Genomic DNA, 17,355 nt, shown 5'->3' on the forward strand with positions numbered 1-17,355 from the left:
GGGTATATGTCCTTCCGTCGAATGCTTTTAATGTCGTCGAAGATCGTGACAGGGTTGGAGATCCTAAAGTTTTCCAGCAACTCATCGACATAATACATGTAGATGCCCCCTCATCAATAATTGTTCGATGAACAGTTTTGTTGAGGGCTTTCACTTGAATAAGGAAAGCTAGTTGAGCTGGTAACTGAGGATCGTATCCTTTGTGGTCAAAGGACACAAGATTGGAATCCTTAGGATCAACCCCACCAATGGCTGATAACAAGGCCTGCCTTTGGGATGGGCAATTTTGTAGTACTTCAAGAGTCGACATAGCGGATGGCGATTGGGCCAAATCTTCCACTATGTTATAATGCTGCGCTGCTCTGGCGCGAGGATTAAATGTCGACTTCTGTACTACTCCCTTTGGCGGTTTTATTGTTAATTCAGGAATGATGGGTGGTACAACTTCTGTCGAAGTTGTTGTCGAACTACTTGGTTGATCTTTATCCTTGTCGTTCGACAGCTGCGGATTCCCGTAATCTTTGTTCCTTGTCGAAATCAAACCATCATTTTGCCGCTTCGAAATCGACAACATCAGCACTTGAGACGGGGAAGCATTTCCACTATCAACCAGATTTGTTCCTGGATTTGGAAACGGATCAGTTAACACAGCTGAGGTTTTCGAACTTTTAAAGAATCTTTTAAGCTCAGCTTTGTATGGACATTCTTTCGTCCAATGATCCTCATCACATATCTGACATGGATATTTTGGTTTCCTATCTCCAGGGGGGTTTGAAGAAGTTTTTCCAGGAGATGACTCATCCTGTTTCTTCTTCTTCCCTTTGCTTTGTTTCTTCTTGCTTCCTGGTTGTTTGGTTTCTTTGCCCTTATCTGCATTTACTTCCGAAGCAAGAATTTCGTCTTTTGCATTTTGATCTGAAATCTTACGGGCCTTCTTGGATGTGGCCTTTGTCGATTTCGCGTTTGTCGTGCCAAACACACCATCGCCGGCATGAGAGTCATTGTTTGATTTAGGAGGAGGAGGAATTGAGAATTCCGATCTAGGGGCGTCAGGTATTTTGTCGTAGAGCGTGCCAGACTGAGTATAGACCAAGTCCAGATATTGCGCACGAGCGATAACTTGCTCTTCCGTTACGACTCCCCCTTTCGCCACATCTTCCGTTATTGCAGGAAGTAATGACTTGATAAACCATTCAGCTAATAACTGATCGGGAACGTATGTTTTTACCATCCTCTGACGACGTCGCCACTCATGTATATGATCAGATATGTGAGTGGCTGTTGTCTGTTTGAAGTTGGTTAGGATTTCCGTTCCCGTTTCATACCTTATCGGTAATTGAAAATGGGTTAAGAAAGTCGTGGCTAAGGTGCTGAAATTGTCGAACGAAGCTCTAGGCAATTCAATATACCATTTTGCCGCTGGACCCGTTAACGTCCTCTGAAAAAGGCGAAGCCTTATCGAATCATCGTTTAGGGTGTTTGATGAACACCATAGATGAAATGTCATCACGTGATTCGATGGGTCTTCACCTGGATTTCCATTAAATTTAGGAATATCTGATGGAAGTTTATGAGGAATCGCTGGCCACCAAGGGGCGTAAGCAATTGGATCATTTGTTAACCGGTGTAAATCAGGTAACTCTAAAGTTGCCACAAATGGTAACTGTTGATTCAGGTTAGGTGAAGCATACCCAGGATACGATGGAATTGCCTGAGCAGTTGGCCTTTGCATACCAGCATAATGCAGTTGATGCTGGTATGACTGATACGGTTGGTGGACATGACCATTGTAAAATGGTTGATTTTGACCGTCTCGAATGTACGGCTGTCCACTGTTCGCAAAGATCTGCTGCTCAGAACCTTGGTATACTTGTTGGAATTGTGGTTGTTGGTATTGCACCAGCCACGGTTGTGAAGCCATGTTCTGTTGTGCTATACTAACCGTTGGACCAAGGTGTGGGATAATTGTACCCGTTTGGACTTGTGTCGTCCCACCAGTTGGCGATTGTGGCTGAGTCACAGGGTCAAGGGGCTGTTGCATTACAACCTATGAAATCTGAGGTTGACACACAACAGGCAACATTTGAACTTGCGACACTGTCACAATAGCCGGTGTGGTAGGTATATTCGACACAGGTACGCATTGTTGCATCGAATATACAACCCTTGGTTGTTGGGGTAGTAGAGGTACCCAACCACTTGACGTAACTCCAGTATAACCTGAATACTGTTGTGAACTCCCGTATGGATATCCTCCTGGAGGGGGTAATGAAAGGGCATACTGCCCCCCATACGGTGGTAGTCCGGAACTCAAGGGGATTGTCTGCCCTTGGGGACTGGATTGCCCAAATTGACCTCCAAATGGGTCAATTTGTCGAGTCTCAACATAAGAGTTGCTGGATATTATTCCGGAGGAACAAATAGGAACAGACCATACTGTCGAAATAGTCCCTGGATGGACTCCTTCTAGCGGTTGTGAGCTAGTCGGGACAGATGGTACGCCGGCAAACATTGTCGGAGTGACGACAGGGAGTTTTGTTGTCGCTGTGTCAGTTGACACAGTCCTAGATGTTGACGGTTGTTCAGACATTTTGAGTCTATCCAAAAGATTACCTAGCGATTCTACAGGAACTTCCGCTGGTGGTGGACCAACTTCTGATGCTGAAGGAAATAGAGTGACCCCGACTCCAAAATGTGTTGGAGTACTTGCTTGTGGATCTTCTACAATTTCCTCTATCGCAATCAAACCAAGTGGAAGGGGAAGACCGTCAGGTCCGTAAAATATTTCTGGTGCCGAAGAAGGGGTTGAATCGACAGCGACAGATGTTTGAGGAGCAAGACTCTCCGAACCGGTTACTGATGGAACGGGTTCAGTAACACAAGTATTTGCTCTCAGACTAGGATCAGTATCACTGTCCCTCTGTGGCTGTTGAACTTCTTCTGTAGAGGCAGGGTTTCCAGAAACTTTTGGAGTAACCGGAATCTCGGATGTTGTTGGAACACTTGTTCTAACTTTAATGGGAGATTTCGAACCGGTTAAACGATTTCGCTTTGTCCGTACTGTTTTCGATTCCGGAGACAAAGACAGTTGACTCGTAAGTCTCCGCGAATGACGGGGTTTCAATTGACTTTCTTCCACGATTGCGGATTACTCGATCAACTAAAATACAAAAAGGGAAAGTGTGTTTCCGAATTAAATGAATTTTTTAGACGCTTTAGACACAACTTACTTTTTCAATTTTAAAGAGTCGAGAAAAAGCAAAAGATGACTCTAGTCTCCTTCGATTTTTAATGAGCCTGAAGTGACAAGTGCTCAGATGGACCTTTTCCGTTAAGTATTCTGAAAAGGAACGAAAGGGACTGCTCTGGAGTTCTAGGTAGAGGGTGTGCCAAACCAATCGCAAAACCGCAGAATACTTTTTAGGGTACGGGCGGTCAGTCTTCCCGAATGCTGTGTTCAGTGCATTGCGATCAGTAGGGCGGCCGACACGGCTTCCTATGGATAAAGGTTTTATGCCTATAGGGGTCTCCCAATATATACTCGACGGTACGTGGGAGCACAGTCCGTACTGGCACTTGTTGTCTCTCAAGAGGAATCACCCAACCATCAGTGAGGCAACAGTTACCAGGTTTTACGATGCCGGAACACGTCTCTATCCTAGACCTCTATGTTGTGCGTTAAGTTACAAAGCGTTGTTAAGTTCATTCAATTTATTTTAGGTTGATCTCTCTTAGAAGTTTGCCTTTTTGGATCACCACGAGATGTAGATACAATTCCTAAATGCAGTCTAAAGATGATAAGCAAGCTTTTATATCTTTTCAACAATGAAAATCCTAGCTACAAGGGGAAAAGAAAGACACAATCTTTTCTCAAAGAGCATAGAGCACACTGTAAATGCACTTTTCCTAAATCAATCCATACAAACTGTCAAAATTCAAATGCACATATGCATGTATTTGTTTTCACTTTCTTAATATTGATGCCTAAAAAGAAAGCTGTTGTACAAATTTGAATTCGATTTCAAGTGAAAAACACAAACAAGCTTCTTTCGAAATCAAAAAAGACGATTACGACACTTTATGATTTTGAAGTAAATACTTGTTTCGACACTAGAAATTCACAAATTCAAACCAAAAGACAAAAGTAAAAACGTAATCAGCTGTCAACAGCAAACAAACTTACTCCTAAGATCAAAACGACACTTACGACAGGTCTAGATCTAAGGGCGACAGTATGACTAGTTTACTTTCGTAATGGGAAACTGCAAATGATGTAACAAATACACAAAAACAAATACAGTCTCTTTTATACAACTGAGGTGGAATTGAGGCAAAGAAAAGGGGTTTCAGATAGGTACACACACTGATAATAGGCTGCAAAAAACAGAGATAAAATTGAGCAAAAAGAAGCAGAGAACCCCAGCTGCACAAGGCAAAGGCTGATCAACGCACCCCTTGCACAGAGAAACTGAATTGTAGCGCAGGTAGCCCTCTCGAGACCTGCGTTGAAATGCAGAACCTCTTCACAGAGCCTGCGTTGAAGCAGAAACGAGAATTGTCTCTGGGTTCTGGGTCACGGTTTGCAGTTTAATCTATGGTTTTGGCCGGATAAAAGCTATCAATAAGGTACAATTAGAGGGATGATTTAAAGGAGGACTAAGAGCTATCACAAAGGGCTGTTAGAGCATTTGTGGATCAGCTGTTCAGATCATAAAAAGGCCCAGTGAATGGACTAGAGTAGCAGATCTCTACTTTGCATTTGTAAATGGCAAATGCAGTTCGATTCGGCACTCCTGAGTTTATGAGATGAACAACAATAGAAACACAAATAAACTAACTAGATACGATCCCCAGCGGAGTCGCCAATTTGTTGTTGGGAAAAGTATCCATTCGGAATGCCCTATCCCACACTAAGGTGTGACAGTGCCTTAGCAACAAACAAGGAAAAATATTTTCGTATTCTTCTTTATGAAATGTAAATAAAGAGGAAGGATGTAACTAACCTGTGTCTTTCGCTAGTTTGTTGATCCAATCACTCTCTCCTTTGTTCGCTTCCCGCTACCTGCTCTCTCACTGGTCCAACTTCATCAAGTTCCTGCAAGATCACAAGAGAGGAAAACTACACAAATATAGATTTACATTCATAACTAGTTTAGGATCAGATTTAAACTAAACATGCAAATATAACAAAACATCATTGATATACAAGCATATAGGAGAAACTCAAATAGTTTTATTGATATGATAAGAAAGTCCAAGAGGAGATACAACCAAGTGAGTCCCGATCCAGCATCTACCTCCCAGCAAAGGAATCCCTTCCTCTCCTCCAACTAAGCATAAATCACCCAATGCACTAATCTCAATCTCAAACCAACAGCAATTCTCTGCAAAGTACAAAATTCCAGCCTCCTGGATCTCTGGGTGAGGGATCCATATATAGATGTAAGCAGAGAGGATGAGTCAGCTTATGTTTTGACTTGTGGCTTCTCTCTGTCAGTTCTTGCTTCCACTTGGAGGTTAAGAGCCTCCTACTCATCACTAGTCGAATCCATTGAGGCAAGTGTCATTGGAGAAGATTCTGGAAGCTTCCAGTGTCTTTCCACCTCGTTGAATGAGCTTGCCATTTGTCATTTCCCGCTCAACGCACCCTGGTAGTGCATTCACCTACGTTGCAACGCACCTAGCCAGTGTATTTGGGTGCTTTGCAACGCAGGCAGCTACTGGAGCCTCTGAATTGATCCTGATTTGACTAGTTTTGGGCAATTTATGGTGGAGAACATCTGGGAGAAGTTGTCATTTGTTGACCTTGTTTCTTTAGGAGATGGAACAACATCATTAGGGACTTAGGATCCCTTGGTTTATGGACATTTCATGCTTATAGCTGTAAGGCACAAAAATGTCTATAACAGATGGCGAGGCTATATCTTGGGAGGAAATGTATAATTTACTGGAGGAAGAAAACCCAAAGGTCCTGGAAACTAAAGCAATAGCAAATGCCGAGGACTCATCTGAGGCTTCTTATTTTGAAGCAGCATGTTCTTTCCTACACAGAATAGCAGCTAGGCCTAAAACCTTGCCATACATTGAAATGGTAAAATGGATCACTGACAATGTGGATATTTTAGATAGAACATTCAGGACTTCTAGACATGAAGTCATGGGTCATTTAAAACAGACAATTTATGCCAATTGTACCATCTACCAAAACCATAGAAGCTCTATTATGAAGCCTTTATTGAGCATTTTGTGAAAGAAAATGAAGACCCAATGGACGTCATGCAAAATTGGAGGTCTGACTACAACAAGTTCAGGTGGGAGAAAATTGGTATGTATCCAATTGCACGTCTGTCAGCCTTGCATAATTTTGCAGTCGTAATTTTGTATAGGCTATTTGGAAAGCTCGACACTACCAAGTTTTCTATTGAATGGGTTCCATTGATTGATGTGGTTGTTAATGCTATGATTATGAGCTGGAGCAATATCCTCTCAGACAATTTGGCTATGGCCATTAAAGAATACAGGCAAAATAGAATGATCTCCTCTTTGGTTATCCCTCCCTTTTACATGAATGCCTATGTCATGGATGATATATATTTTTGTTCACATTTTCCAAACATGGGCTGGAAATGGACTCTATAGGACCCTACTCCCATCCATGTTTATCATAAAGTTTTGTGGGAATCACATTTTAGCTCCCATTTTTTATAAAATTTGTCATGGTGTTATGTTTCCAATTTATTAGACCTTTTTTGATAAAAAAAGCTCCCAGGTTATTACAGCAAGAAAGGACAGACATATTTTCGGTGGCAAGATGGTTTGGAGAGGAATTATTTACTTATATGAGAGTTTTTGGGAGTATTACAGCTTCGCATGTTCTTCCATTTTATGTTCCTGATAAATTATTAGCAAGAGAGATTACTTATAAAACAATGGGGGATGGTATTACCAAAACCCTCAAAGAATGGAAGAAATCCATCTGGTCGGAATTCTTGGTTCAATGTGGTGCTTTCGCGTTACATGATTATGGGAATGTAGAAAAATAGATACAGAACATCACATCCTTGAATCTAGCTATTGTGCTAGGCATACAGTATGACCCTAACAAGGTCACCTGAAAATTCACTACTATGGTCAAAATCAGATAATTTATTGATGAGGACGATGAGTTTGATGATCACTTTGAGGCAGCTGAGAAATTTTCGTAGGTCTTACATTTAGCATTAATAAAAATAGACCCAACAGACCTCAACCGCTTCCACCTATACAAAAATAAAAGGCTAACAAAGATCCCTTTGGACCTATTACAGATTGAATAAATAAGACAATCTACTCCCAGTGTAAGCCTAGAGGAAAGTTCCAAGCACAATTTTGATAGTGAATCTGAAGAGAAGTCAAATCAAGGTTCGAAACATTATGAACATCAATCTCAGAATAAGGAAGGAATCCTCGAGGAAGACCCTTAGAATGACACAGATAAAAATGTTGAAGAAACGGCCAAAATAGGCTCAACTAAAGAACACGTGGAGGTTCACTACACACAGGTTCAAACAGAAAAGATCAAAGTCATTGATATGGATCAGGAATGGGAGAAATTTAATAAAAAGCTCCAAATGCAGCAAATAGAGACCAGTCTTGAAGGAACATCTAGATTTCAGACTCCTAAACAAACTCAGCAGGTTCTAAATCCATAAACAACAAGAAAAGTAGTTACAGCTAGTCAAGATATTGAAATCATCTCGGCCTACCCAACTTCTGAAATTTTTTTAAAGATTGAGGAGACACCGACACTAGATATATTCTATAGCCTAGCACATAAGGTTGTAGTGAAGAGGCAAAGGAAAAAAAGGAAATTGGATGCATGAGCAGCACCAACTCTAGAAAATGAATCAATGGAGGTACTATGGAAAGACGCCCCCATCGATCCATCAGAAAATATTACAAAGCTATCACAAGTTGAAGGAGCCTATGCAACTGTAACAATTGATACAACAACAGAAGTTTGACTTTTCCTTAAAGAAAAAGAAGAAAGAGTTCAGTTGTTGGAACAACAACTAGAACAAGAAAGACAGAGCACCAATAGGCAAGCATAGATGAAAATGGAACAACTTCAAAAAGATTTTGAGAAAATGATATTACAGCATCAAACAGACATCGCAAAGAAGGACTCATAGATTCATCAAATGTAGACTATAATGAATAAACTCAAAGAGCACCCTCAAATAGAAAAATTCATTAAACGGGGACTTGAACTAACATCTATGTTGTCACAGCAACAGGAAATGTTTTGTCAAAAAATCTCATTGATCAATCCATCTTGTGAAACAAGTGATAAACTAACCAAACAAGTGGTTGATTAGAGATTAGAATATGAAGAGATCTATAAGATAATTTTAGAGTTTATTTCTTGGCAGGAATCTAAAGAAGGTATAAAATTTGATCTGCCAAAGATCGAGGAATCCCACAAGGATATTTTATTCACAGATTGGGACATACAGCTGAAGCAATAAAAAAGGGCACTCGCCAGAGCAACTAGTACAACAAACAATATAATTGAAGTTGTGAAAGAAAACCTTCATACTACCAATATCGTCAAAGAATGAATGACAGAAGCTCTCTTGGCCATCAAAAAGTTAGAGAAATAGTTGAAAGAGACCACCAAACTGCAAGTTGAGGCAATCAAACAACTGTCCAAACTTGATTGGGAAAGCTACTGGCAGTTTTTGGTGAAACCACACAGTCAATGGATGAATATACACTTTCTAAAAAATTCCACTCAAAAGATGGTTCCACCTCTCTATGATGTTGTATTCACAGGACAATTAAGATCTAGAATTGGCCAACCACCCTAAGTGAAGCCAATTATAGATATATGAGAACTCAAGGACCGAATGGTCGATTCTATGCAATAATCTATTTTTGATACATATGTTGTATTAGCTAAACCTCTCTCATGCATTTAGAAAGGGGTCTAGAATTTTATCAAAAACACTTTGCAAAGGCTTGCACTTCTGTACTTTTTTTACTATCTTGATAAGACAAATGGAACAAGATCTTGTTTTTCTTAGAGATTGAAGCATACTCTATTGAATTTGCACTTTTGTACTCTTAGAGTATATTTAGTTGAAAGGACACAGATTGATATTGCTGACTTCATTAGTAGAACCTCTTATATCTGGTACTTTTATCTTTATGGTTGTGTTTTGTTTATGAATTGGTAGTAATATTTCTTATATTGTGTTATGTATGAAATCTAATCTATACTTGTTTTAGCTGTAATTCCTTATTGAGTACATGAGAAATCGATATATGTGATATAGTTTTCACAATTATTTTCCCTACCTATTTAGTCAAAATAATTATCATTAACGATTTCATCTCTTATAGAAATTGAATGATATTTATTACCTGTTTCTCTAAGATATCTTTGTAGATCACATGATTTAAGTTATTCTTGAGTATATATTAAGATAAATGTTAGAATATATAGCTACATGTGTTTGATTGTTTAAATTAGATCATTTTTAGTTAAGTCATTCCCATTATACCTTATACCAAACCAACATCATCATCATATCAATTCTTGTTGGGAAACTCGTCCCGTTATCCCCAGTTAGAGCCACCATACCAAATGGAAAATGAGTTGCTTCCAAGGTCTGGATTGGGTGGTTATCCCCCATGTTGTTGCAATGGAATTCCGAGGCTTGAACACTACCAAGCTTACATTAAAATGAGTCTGTTTGAAAATCTATATGGAAGAAGGGTCATACGCCACTAAGTTGGGGTCAACCATAGGATAAATTGATATTGGGACCTGAATTGTTGCAACAAATGGAACTGACAGTGTGAAATATCAGACAGAATATCAAAATACCTCACGACCAACAATAACGTTATGTAGACAGAAAAAGGTCTCACAGAGAATTTAAGGTTGGAGAACATGTGTACTTGCAAGTAAAACCGAGCAAAAGTACTCTCAAAACTAGAAGTTGTGCCCAGTTAGCACCACGATTCTATGGGCCTTTTGAAATTTTTGATCGGTTTGGTCCAGTAGCATATCAAATAACTCTACCAGGTCACATTAAAGTTCATAATGTATTCCATGTATCATTATTAATAAAATATATCCATGATCCTTCTCGTGTAATTGACTAGAATTTGATACAGGTGGAACCCGAAGGATACTTTATGCCATAGTCGCTCTGTATCTTGGATTGGAAAGATAACGTGCTCCGGAACCAAGACGTCACTCAGGTTAAAGTGTAGTGGAGGCACCTTACACCTAAGGAGGCTACTTGGGAACTCAAAGATATTATGAAGAAAATCTATCTAGTCTTATTTCAAAATGAGACAACAGCTGAATAAAACACAAAGAATGGTGTTATTGTTTTAGAGGGGGAAGATGTAATACCCCTTTGTGGTCATGTAAATATTTATTTATGTAGAATCAACTATTTTTAGTATGATGACTATAAAGTCATAGGAAGCTTAAATTAAAATACAACATGGTGATGTATTGAATAAAATTGAGTAATAAAGTTAAACTAGATGTGTCCTTGGAAGAGAACTTGAGTTAATGTGATCCTTACCTAAAAATTCGGAAAGGGTAAACTTCCCTTAAATGCTCCTAAAGAGTTTTAGGAGAGGATTAATGTGATTTAATGTGATTATCAAGAAAAATATATTAAACCACTCGGTGTGGCGAAAAACATTGAGAAAAGGGAGAATAAAGCACCACAGGAGAAAAAGACGAACTTTAACGAAAATATACCTTTTTGTAAATAGGAAAAGCCTAAGCTGTGAGGCTGGCAGACTTTAGAAAGTGAGACACTGCTATGGAAAATAAGCCATATTGACCAAAACAACAAGAGGTTTTTGACTCTAGAGGGAAGGGGATCTGAGCTCGAGGGAGAATTTATGGTGAAGGTTCATGGTAGGGTGGAAAATAGTTCATCCCAAGGTGTTCTAGTTTGTAACACGAACAAAGTGCTGATTTATGGTTATATAGAGTTTCCTTTATGCTATTTCTCAACTGCAGATCTTCTTATTAAAGATTCAATTAGGTTAGTTTTATAATTTTTTTATCTAATATTATTTGGAAATTATGTCGATTATGAAATTTATAGTGGTGTGAATAATAGTTCTGATTATGATGCTCGAGTATGGAGTTGGTAAATCATTTAATGATTGAAGAAAATTTTAAACGTGTCTATACTTAATAGCTAGGCTTGGAGGAATGTTTTCTATTTAATCTAGAGTTGTTAACTTGTTCAAATTCTCGTAAAAGGTACAGGGTATGTATATATATACATATATACATATATAACCAAGATTTATTAGGATTATAACTTAATTGTATGCATTGTCAAGAAGGAAATCAATTAAACAACGGTAAAAGTAATTTGGATTAGTGTAGAGGAGTTAGTTTTTGGATTAGTGTAGAGGAGTTGGTTTTGAATAATATAAGCAACCACTCAGCAAAGGAGGACCAAACCTATATAATCTAGGTTGAACTAGGAAAATACAACATCTGTTGAAAAGATTAAATATTACCTCATGTTAAGGATGAATTGGTATGGTGATGATAATGAGTTTAAAGCTATATTCCCTTAAGTGTAAATCGATTTTCAGGTAATTGATAACAAAATAGGAAGTCACAGTTAGTAGAGGATGAAAATTAGAGAAATATTTCTTAACTATTATTAAAAATATAGTTGGTTTGCTATCTGGATTTGAACAACAGGAGTGTTGAGTAATATCAACACCTTCTTACAGTTTTTAATAGTTACAAGTTTAAATTTTATACACTATAATGATGAACAAAATATAAACAAATGTAGTTTTTCTAGTAAATATTAAGTAGAGAAAGAAAGTAACTAGTATTAAAAGGTGAGGGATGCATGCAATATGCATTCTGGTATCTAACTAATGAATTAACACTTGTGAAACTATCATATTGTAACACTTAAATAGTGTGCATTCTGGAAGAATCTATAAACAATCAAGCATAGTAATTAACAATAGCAATCTTGAATACAGGAAAACTGAGGATTTGATTGTTAGCTCAATATAGGCTATTATAAAAAAAAAAACGAGAAGAATATGATTCACGTAGATTATCCTTATCTATAAATACAATCTGGTGTTAAGCGCTTCATTCTCTGCATGAATATGAGATAAAAATATATTTTCCAACCGAGATGGCCTCTATTAACTACACATTAAGCTAAAGGTTTATTTTCCATAAAACCTTAAGGGTGTATCAAGAAGAACTGAAATCGACATACTGAAACTAAGGAACATGCATAGTATATTTCTAGAGCTTCAAATGAAAAGGAGAATACATTCTCATAATATAATGGGCAAACTTTAAATTATTACAGAGCTAATACTTTATATATGTATCAAATAATTCCTTTAATAATAATGTCAACCATCATAATACGGTATTACGCCCTTTTAAATATTTCAAAGCGAACATAGGCTTCTCACAATTAGAATGTACAGTTACAGAAAGAGAATATCAATATGCAACTAAAAATCAGGAACTCTCCCATGGGAACATTGTTTCCCAAAAAATGCCATAATAGAACAATGGAAAAGAATTAACCTTCTACGTTGCAAATTATGGACCTGACACAATGCGATAGCATTAGCTGTAATGTTGTACTGGTTGCAGGTGAGTAAAAGAGACAACAAAAAGTATCAAACATCCTACTTGTATTTGTCAAGATAGACAGACGAAAAAGAAGCAAAATGCCTGGTTAGATAGAGACATTGAACAATAATTTAATTCACGAATTCAATATATAATAAAGTAAATGATCACCTTTAGTAAGGATGGCAGCTCTGTTGTGACTGTAGCAACAGCCCTGTTTCATATAGGAATGGAAATATGTGTTTAAAGACTCTTCCCTAGAAAACAACTAGGACTAAGAGTAGTAATGAGGTATAACATGAAGATATGCGGTATACCTTATGTAGTAAGGAACAGGGATAAGATTGAGTACATGGGCTAAGGGCATACTAAACTATTATTCAAAGCCAAGTCTTGAGTGAACTTTTCCATGTAGTCAAACGTTGAAAATGGGAAACATGCAAACCGTAACCCTAGTAAATGAGTCCAAAAGTTTAGTGAAAAGCACAAGAAATTACACGATGGGTGTAACCATACCTCTGTCAAAAAATCCTGGAAGCAGAGTAACTTATGCTTGGGCTGAGACTAGTTCAGGTTGCAGTCTCCTAGCAAAACTTCTAAATTCAATATATTCCCTCGGATCGTTATGCACATCAAATTTATAAATGGGAAGAAAAAGGAGAGAGCCAGAGGGCCAAGAATTATGCTAATGTGTTGAACGAAGACTTGTTGATTGAGAAAACATAGTAAATGTTCTCCCCTTGCCAAAAAATGACAATAAAGATTTACCTTATCCAACAAAAAAATTAATGGATTAATCTATTGCTGCAGTTCATAAATTTTAAGGAAAAAAAGGAGAACAATTATTACCATAAACACTAACTACGAGCACAAGAACCATCAAAAATTTGTTTTAAAAAATGAACATTAGGAGCCTACCAGTAAATCGACATGGTATGGTGGCCACTGCAGTGCAAGAGAAGACCCATAAAAAATTACATCTGATTCTCGGGGTTTTGATTGTACAGCGCTGAGTCCTTCCATATGTAGGTCGTTACGAATGAGGAATGGCCCGTTCTGGTGGTTTTCTCATCAACGAACATGAGTTGAACCCTCTTACTGAAAAATGGGCAGCATACCTAAATTATGTCGCATAAATACCAGATAGAATGGTGATGCGGTTTAGGTCTGGAGGAACGAATAGCGACCATTGGATCGCCTCCATTGATCTGGACCATTACCAAAACTCAAGGCCTAACAAAAAAACAACTCCATGTGATATATGCGTGAAGGGAGATAGCGTGGTGGAAGGAGAGTGGGTACGCTACTTCCCAGGCATGTCGTAGCAATGTGAAACACCAAGATGGAATCGAGACATAAAAACAATACAATAGGATAACCTTTGGGGTAGCAATCTTCTGAGGAATTATTAATATGTACAGGTTAGCATAGGTAAGCTATGCGTTAAGGGATAGGTCATGTAGGAAGGGTGTGTTCCAAGTGAGATTATGATTAGCCTCATCATTAGGTAATTATATGGGCCTTAATTCACCTCCTAGCTTAGTCAAACAAACTTTTCTCATAACTTATAACATGTTTTTTATTATATTTTTTTTCTGAGGTGAGTTAGAGTTGGATATTATGCTTTGTGGTCTAATATGCATTGAATGTAGGATTAAAGGAGAAAATCAAGGAATTTTGGCAAAGACCAAGGTCAAAACTCGAATGGGACAAGGGAGAGGGATTATAGGAGGTAAATCCTCCTCATTTACTACTCCTCCATTCGAATATTCCTCCATTCATCACATCAGCTCAGAGTGCAAATAGCCAAATCATGAGGACTAGAAGGCAGCCGAGCAAGTGAGAGACAAAGCACCAATTTATCTTGATTTGGGAGCTGAGCGTCACTAATTCTAAGGAAGTTGTTGGGGACTTCAGATGTATAAGTAGAGAGGCCTAGGACCTCAATAGGATTCAGATTTTTGATTGTAAAACTCTACTCTATTTTCAAGCTGCAAAACTTGTGACAATTCTTTTGATGTAATTTGTTGTTTTGGTAATAAGAATGAGTTTTGTTTTAAGCCAGCAATGAGTTAACTCAGAGGATTGAAGCTCTTGGGTTAGGGCCCAACCCTAGCAGCAAAGGCTCCTCTTTATTGTACATGTATGTTTAGTGTATATTCATAGCTTCATTGGTAATTTTCCCATTAGATGCATTTCCATTACAAGTAGTGTAGATTAGATTGGTTGTGTGATAGTTTTTTTCCATTTGTGCCTTATTTCAAGTAGCAGGTTGGAAAGGAGAAAAAGGATCACCACAAGGTTGTTAGCTAGTGTCTCGGCCTCACTTCCTCTCTATGGGACCATGACTTGAGGAAGGGACCCTTAAGTAGCCCTAAAAACACAGATTTCTAGTTCTTTTATGAGCTTTGGATTTTTTTGTCTTTAATTTAGTATTTGGTTAACGTTGCAAGGTAGATTTCATTGTCATATTTTTCATATCCATTTCTATAGTAGATCTCACTCATGCTTTCATTCCTTTCAACAACTTTCTTCATGCAAATTATAGGCAGTTGACTCATTAATTCTGCTTTCTAGTTTATGAAAATGCATCTTGTTGCATATCTTTTTGGAAGACACATATGTTTTATGCAGAGAAGTTGCTTTAGTAGGATACTAAGACTTCATAGCCAGTAGCCAAATTCCACTTCATCCAACTTAGCCATCCCTTTATTTCACCATCACCCTCACTAGTTTTTCATCATTTTTCGTTGAAATTCTCCCAAACACATTGAACGAATCTAGCCATCTATCATCTTGGTTATTGACTCTTAAATGATCCTAGACCTTCTAACACTCCATTCCACCCATCACACACCTTTCCTAAGCCTCCCATCACCTCCAAAACCTCACATTTAGCTCTCGGTTGTATCCTATAGGTTTCCTGTAATTCCTACAGGATCATCCTGTAGGTTTCTAGTACATCCTGTAGATTTTCCCGAAACAACCTTTTTTGAGGCCGAATTGATGGAAAACCTCTAGGAAGTCATAAAACGCCACCTAGGGACCCTGCACACCATCCAACCACTTCATAAACCTTCTAGTCGCCCTCAAACACCCTTAATCCACCTGTTAGATCCATAAGAATAATTAGTTTGCATACTTGATTTTGCATGAAAAGACCAAAAAAGTGAAAACAAATTTAATTTAGTTTATTTACTTGCACATTAGTATTGCTTGATGCTTCTCAGTTCTGCAACTTAGATAGTAGCATTTGTTTTATGTTGATTTAGCATTTCTGCTTAGCATAGCTTCTTAAATGGTTAATTAGGGTATGGTGTGGTTTAGCATTACATGTTGGCCTTCTCCATTACTGCAGTAGAGTAACTCTCTTAGAGTAGATTTACCTTTCTTCCATCAAAGAATCAAGCTTCTTCTGACTCCATAAAAGTCTGACTTGGAACCCCAGTGGTCTCTCACCAGCTGAACAGTGACAACATGTAGAGCCATCACTTTTACTTGTGCATACAGCACTGTCACCTCCAATTTTATAAGAACCTCAGGTTGATAAGTAAAGCTGGTAGCCCAGGAGTGGCAGCATCCTTACTGCAATACTAGCGCTCATCACTTTTTGGCACAGTTGCTGGGGAGGTGTCTGAGTATAATGTGATTACTGCTTTCTTTTCTTCTATTTCTTGTCTTCAATATTCTATCATTAGTTTATTTCTGCAAAAGTAATCTAGTTGTTTCCTTTCTTTCATTTTGCATTGTCTGCTTTCTCTTCTGTTTTTGCAAGTAAGATTTCAACTCAATAAGTAGCCTTTTTCATTCTTTCAGTAATCTTCATTCAATCAACAATTTCAATTCTACAAGTACTTTCAAAGTTTGAAAAAAAAATATACAAAACCATACCAAAAATATTTCCTTTCATGCCTCATAGGAATAGGGACAACTTAGGGAAACTTTTGCCAAATACCCGCACTACATCCAACAGCCAAACTTCTCTCTTCTTCGGTGGCTGTGAACTAGAGGAACCCTTAGGTGAGCAACCTGACATATTTGAATAACCTACAGGGGAAGAAGAAGAAGAGGAACCCATTCCTACTGAACCAATGGATGAAAACCAAAATGATAAAGGGAATAGAGAGATAGTTGACGATACCTTCCCCATCAGGGAAACCTATGAGGACACTAAGATGAAAAATATTAGCCCCTATGCCCTACCTAATTTCCATGGCCTGACCATAGAGGAACTCGACACTTTCCTATTTAAGTTTGTTGTTATATGGAAAACCTATGACTATACAAATGATGAGAAAAAGTTAAAACTATTTCCATCTACCCTCAAGGATGCAGCATTGCGTTGCTTCATGGGTTTACCTAGAGATAGCATCACAACTTGGGCTCAGATGTAGCGGGACTTAAACAACCAATATTGTGACTACTGTCGGTCAAAGGATACTAAAGAAGAAATTTTTAGGATGACCATAGGCAATGATGAATCTTTAGAGGATTACGAAGAAAGATTCCAGCTTAGTTACAAAAGGGCTAGGTGCACACTTGACCTTGAGTCATTAAAGTTGGTCCTCCTTAGGGGAGAAAGAGAAGATCTTCTGGATACCTTACATTTTTTAGCAGGAGGAAATATCTACCAATTACCCTATGAGGATATCAAGATTGTCTTTAGAAACCATTCTAGGGCAACCAAGAAAAAGGGTAGG

This window comes from Pinus tabuliformis, chromosome 4_2 (genome assembly GCF_031772625.1).
Source record: "Pinus tabuliformis cultivar Carrire ecotype Pingquan chromosome 4_2, CPIR1, whole genome shotgun sequence".
NCBI classification, from domain to species: Eukaryota; Viridiplantae; Streptophyta; class Pinopsida; order Pinales; family Pinaceae; genus Pinus; species Pinus tabuliformis.